Below are 6,113 nucleotides of genomic sequence, written 5' to 3'. Positions count from 1 at the left end.
CCTGCAGTGCAGGATGTCCAGTAGAAGACAAAATGAAGACCAAGATCTGTGTGGGCGCCACCATTGTATGTGATCTACAAGAAGGGTAATAGCAGTCAAAAAGACACAGTTTTACTCAATGAGACATCACTGATTTTAATCAGAAAAGCCTCAAGGGCTTTTAAAGAAGTGTGACGTTACATGTTCAGGGAGAATTTGGTGGAGCTGATCGTCATTAAATGTGAGGGAAATCAGGAACCTGTCTCCAAGTGCCTCTGACTGATATTAAAGCTACACTAATCAGGCTCAAAGCAAAGACCAGGCAAGAAGGGCACGTGGAGCAGGTACAAGGTGTGCCATCTCAGCACAAGCGTGGGAGCAGCTGCGTGAAACAGGCGACTTCAGCTCTCGGCTTCGACTGCATTGGAGCCTTCTGCAGAGGCAGGGATGGGGCCTTCTGACTCCCATGCAGCAAGAGCTGCTCTCCCAACCCTGGGAGCCCCTCCTGGAAACATGACCCTGTCCACCTTTTCCCCTAAAGAAAAAGGGCAGTTTGCTAGAGCAACTTATAAGATTATGACTGATGTCTGGCCTTCTCCCCTTACCTTAGAAGACTCACATGATCCTATACTACCTTAGTGGCTGAAGCCTTTACCAGACACTTGGCCCTCTCTACCCCTTATGCAGCAGCAGCAGGAGAAAAAGCAGTAGGGATTGCAAGGTAGAAGACAAGCACTACCTGGAAGGCTTAAGGAAGCTGACCAGTTTTTATCTCAAATTATAGCTGTGTCCTGGACAATACCTGCAAAAGTCAGGGTGAAATTCCCACTAGGGGACAAATCTACAATGATTCAGAAACTAGAATCAGAAAACAGGGATGTAACATCCCAGCAGGGGATCTGCAACAATAAAAGCCACCGAGCAGCTGATCAGACTGAAGTGCAAAATAGTATGAGAAGGAAGATTGAAATATTTTGGAAAACTTGCATTGCTATTATGTAGCCTGCCCTGGTGTGAAATACACAGGTTCCTACAACAGTAAAATCTCAGAAGCAAATTGCTTGTAACGTGATGTTAGGAGGATACAGATACAGATCTGTTTACATTGACAAAAGTTTTCTCTGTTGTAACATTTATGTGGAAAATCCCTAAACTATAACCATATTATAGTTCATGCCACTCTCTTTGGAAGGGGGAGGGGAAAAATCTCCATTTGTGAGAAAGTCAGTGGGGTTTCATGTGACACAATGCTGGGAAGGAAGCAGGCTTTTTTTTGAACGTATACTTTATTTGCAATGTTTTCAGCTTCCAAAACTATGTAGGTAAGATATCACTCAGCTGCAGAATATCTACTTATTAACAAAAAAAAATTGGTCTAATTTCTTTCAGTGAACCTCAATAACTTTGTGGATAAGGCAGAAATGTTAGGTTATACTTTGACTTTAGTAAGACTTTCCATAATATCTTACAGGGTACTGTCACAAATAAGCTAAGGGAAATTGGTCTAGATGACAGAAGACAGATGTGGGGTCTGTAGTTAGTCTTAAAACATAAATGAGTCAACATTTCACTGTTGTGAAAGAGGCAAATACTATACAGAGGACACAAATCACAGTACAATCTGTGAGACATGTAAAATAATCCTTCCCACTACTCAGCACTAGTAAGGCCATGTGGAAGACTATATCCACTCCTGGAAAAGTCTGGAGGAGGGCAACAAAATATGCTCTGTGAAGGAAAATTAAAAGAACTGGTATTATGTAGCCTGACAATGAGAAGTCTGATGGGGATATAATAGCCTTCAAATATGTAAAAGGCTGTTGAAAACAGGAAATGAATAATCTATTTTATATGTCCGTGATAGGCAGGAAAGAGGTTATAAGACTGCAACAAGCAGTCTTATTAGGAAAAGCTTTCTAATGATGACGACAGAAAAGATATGGAAGATACTGCCTAGGAGGTGGCATAAAAAACTAAAAACAAATGTCCATTAGAAAAGAGACAAAAACAACAGATCCTGCCTTGGGGCTGTACAGTGAACTACTGGACCTCCTAAGGTCCTTCCTTTCTGGCACGACTGTTCTGTTTTTCTAACAAGATGAAATACTATATTTGCTTCTTGTATTGTGCTCCAGAGTTCACAGGAGAAGAAACAAGCAAAAGGTTTCTCCTTTGTCTGTGAGCCAAGTGAAATAAATCCAGTGGAGCCTGCATGGCTTAGCTGCCGCCATTACACAGATGTTTTAGTATTGGCAGTGATAATCACAGGAGAACACACTGTCTTCCCCTGCGTTGGGTTGCCTGTGTACTGTAGATAGAGCCTCTCTTCTAACAGTTTATACTGACTCCAGTTTCTGTCTCTTTCTTCTATAATACCAGTGAGGAATTTGCATTCAGATTTACAGGAATATGAACTGTAAACATCGCGGTATATTTACGAGACTTTTAATTATTTCTACCAGTAATAAACTAGCAAATTAGGTGGAGTTCATTTCATGATCTAGATTGCAAAATGGTTGCTGTGAAATGTGATTTACATAAATAACTTGCTGTAAAAATGTTTTCCTGAACAGTGTTTGAGCACGAGATAATAAATTATCATAGAATAAATTTGGCTCAAGGTGAGAAATGCCCTGCAACAATACATCCTCCTCAGAGATATGTTATAGCCAGTCATTTATCTTCTACAGGCTCCATCATAATGCATCACTTACTTCAGTAACAGTCCACTCTTGAAGTGCGGAATAAACATTTTTTTCTGGCAATGCTTTCATGGCTGAGCAACTCGACCTTATAATATGCTTTTAACCAACCTCATCTTTTTAGTATCAGAGTACCCTCCATCCTGCAATCATAAATCCTGCATAATTCTTGCAGCCAACTCCTAAATTTAAAGGGCTTAGTTTTCCTCCCACCAGACTTGAAAGAAATGTGCTAAGTACATCTCTTGACTTTTAGCACTTCATGACTGTCTATAATGGGCTGTCAAGCCTACAGCTGTGTAGAACAATTCATCCAGTCTGCAGCTCCTTCTCAGCAGCCTTTTCCGAGGAGCCTCTTGAAAGTGACCTGCAAGATGGAAACACTAGCCAAGACATGGCAGTCACACTCTCAGCCACCAGCATTTTCAGTTGTCCAAAGCCCTCCTCTGATCGTGTAGCAAGTGCTGCCACCAAAGCCCATAGCTTGTTCCCCAGCTCGGTTTCAGGAGCACTTGGGTGTGTGAGGAGCTGAGCGAGGCCATATGAATTGCTCTGACAGCAGCCACCTCCTCCTACATGGCCGTCTTCCTGRGTGGTCGTTAGATCTGTGCAGCAACAGGCTGCAGGTGCAAAATATGCATGTTTCTTTTCATGTGTGTCAGAAAAGATAGCACTTCCAAGAAATACTGTACCTTGTGTGCATTTGCCACATACACGTTTCATGCATGCACAGCGAACCTAACACTCCTGGGAAGGGGTGGAGCAACCCTTGGGGACAAGTCTACTCTTCATGTGCAATATGATCCATCTTATGATGGCAAAGAGCTGTGTAGTACAGGCCTGGTTTGACCCTAAAGGACAGTATGCGTCTTCCTCAGATGGAGGACTGTGGCATCACCGACACACAATGTGAAGGCCTGTTTTGTGGTAGCCCTTGACGAAACAATATGCCATTTGAGTTCCTTATTAGGGACACCACCAAACTGGAGAGTCCTATAGGTGTCAGGAGTGTGGCCAGTCAATGTCAATATTAGAAAGTTACCAAAGAATTATTCACAAAGGACTCTCAGAAAACTGGCTGCCACTGAAAAGTTTGTCTCTTGAAAATGGCATTCTTAATACCATAGAGCTGATAAAAGGTTATCATTTCACTTCATTTATTGCTAAAAGGTTAGATGTGTACTGCCTGCGGCAGTACAATAGCTACGTTGAACGCTGCTTTGAAATCGTCATGTTAAGATTTCAAAGATGCTTCAATGATACTAATATACGAACTTCTTTTTTACAGCTTCATAAAGAAGATAAATAACTGCCTTTGTTTTAAAGAACAACTGGCTTACACACACACACACAAAAAAAAAACCACAGGAAGTTGTGGTGAAGCTGACAACATTTCACAAACAGATTATGCCCTACTTGTTTTTGCTTTCATCACAACACTGCTCTTCCTCACCAATTGTCTGTTGACTACATCATATGATGATCCTGATTGACATGATAGCCCAAAATGACTGGTACTCAATAGTGTAACAATTCTATTATTCACCTATTCAATTCTATTACACAATAATAAACCTCTGTATTATAAATTTATTGCATTGCATATTTATTGATCAAAATAGATTAATAATAGAAATCAGAATGTAAAATTATATTCATTGTTTAAAAATTCCATAAACTACTTTTTCCTTAAAGAAATTGTGCTAAGTACAAACACCTGTAACATCCTAGATAACATTAGACACTGGGTGTTTTGAAGGACATAATTATCCACAACCTCTTTTAAATCTTCAACAAAATGGTATTAGCCTCCTCTTAATCATCAGTCTTTTTGATAGTACATGTTTGCAGCTTTTGCCTCCCTGAGTGGGCTAAGGCTGTATATGCATTCACTCATTTGCAGGAACTAATAGCATCTACATTTCACAAGCCCAGTTTGATATTAATAGTATGCGCTTTTTATTATGAACATAATTGTGATATTTCTGACAATACTGAATCCATAGTATTTCACCTTCATTCACATTTTTGGGAACATCTAGAAATGAAATATGACTGAGATACAGACAGCTCTCTGAAGCATATTTAATGACTGACTTCAAGTGGGACTACATTGGCACTAGGACCTTCTGAAGTTTTGTGACTGATTCACGTCTTTAGCGACTGAGCAGAAGGGTGCACACTAGCATTTCTCTTCTTGGTCCCTAAGAATATGACACTTACAGTTCTAATTACAATACAAATCCTTTCTAACTGCAGATTTTTTTAAAAAAGGCAATCATCAATGTCAGGTAAATAAGAGCAGCAGTAACAGATGTACAAACAGAACTGACATCACGGTTACCTGTTCCCATGTTGATGACCACCTTAGAAAAGCAACTCATAGAAAGGTTATCACGTGAAAAAAGATGATACAAACCATAAAAATGATTTGTCTGGCTCAAATTTTGCCATCTCAGATGGTACTGGTGACTTAACTGCTTCATGGACAGAGCAGGACCCCTACACCTATATCTCAAAATAAAACTGATTTTGTTGATTTTTGTATCTTGCTTGAGTAGTTCTCAAGTATTTCATAAGATTTACAGACCAAAAGAATTTAGGCTCAAATTATGCATATCTTGTGCGTCCCCTGCCTGTGTTCCTGGAGGGTGTAGGCTTAGTAGACATGCTCTAAGCATGTTGAACAACCCATAGCAGAAAAGGTGGTGGCAGCAGCTAGTACCATTTTTATCCAGAAGCATGCCTGGAAGCATTATTGCTTCCTTATGSAACAAATAATTTAATGTTCATAGCACCTAGGATGTAGAAAACACAGGCCTGCCTGCCAGAGTTTCAAATCCCTCATCCCTGAATACATTGTTATGTCCACTTAGGACTAGGTTGTTTTCAGAGGGTAGGAAGTGAAATGTAACCTCTCACTTCTCCCCCCATTGCAGCTGGACAACCTTGTGAAAAATATGAAACAGAAAGAGGGAAGGTGAACTCCATAGCCAAGAAACTAGGACTCTGGCCTGTGAAAAGAGTGAGCTGTGGTCCAAACTCCACTCCACGGGCAGCAGTACGCACGCTGCATTCAACACTCACTGTGGCATTCATCAGGCGTTCAAGGAGCACAGTAGACTAGACCAGAACACAGATCTCCCCCTCTCCAAACAAGGGCCCTAACTACTGAACTTAAGAGATTATGTTCCCTCCTCTGTGACTCAGTGGATCTTGGGGTTTGTTGATTTTATTTTTTTGGCTGAGTATAACGGGGCACACTGTCAGAAAGGCCCCTTTCCCCGAGAGCTGTGTGAATGGGTTCTGTCGGCATCTACAGACTTGGGGAACAAAGAGCTACCAGACAACACAGGCAGCACACGGAAAGGAAACCTGAGTGCCAGGAAGGCAGCTGAGAAGGAGGAATTTACGGCAAACCCAAGCTCCTCC

Source organism: Apteryx rowi, unplaced genomic scaffold (genome assembly GCF_003343035.1).
Source record: "Apteryx rowi isolate R43461 unplaced genomic scaffold, aptRow1 scaffold_46, whole genome shotgun sequence".
Classification (NCBI taxonomy): Eukaryota; Metazoa; Chordata; class Aves; order Apterygiformes; family Apterygidae; genus Apteryx; species Apteryx rowi.
This window is presented reverse-complemented; position numbering follows the sequence as displayed.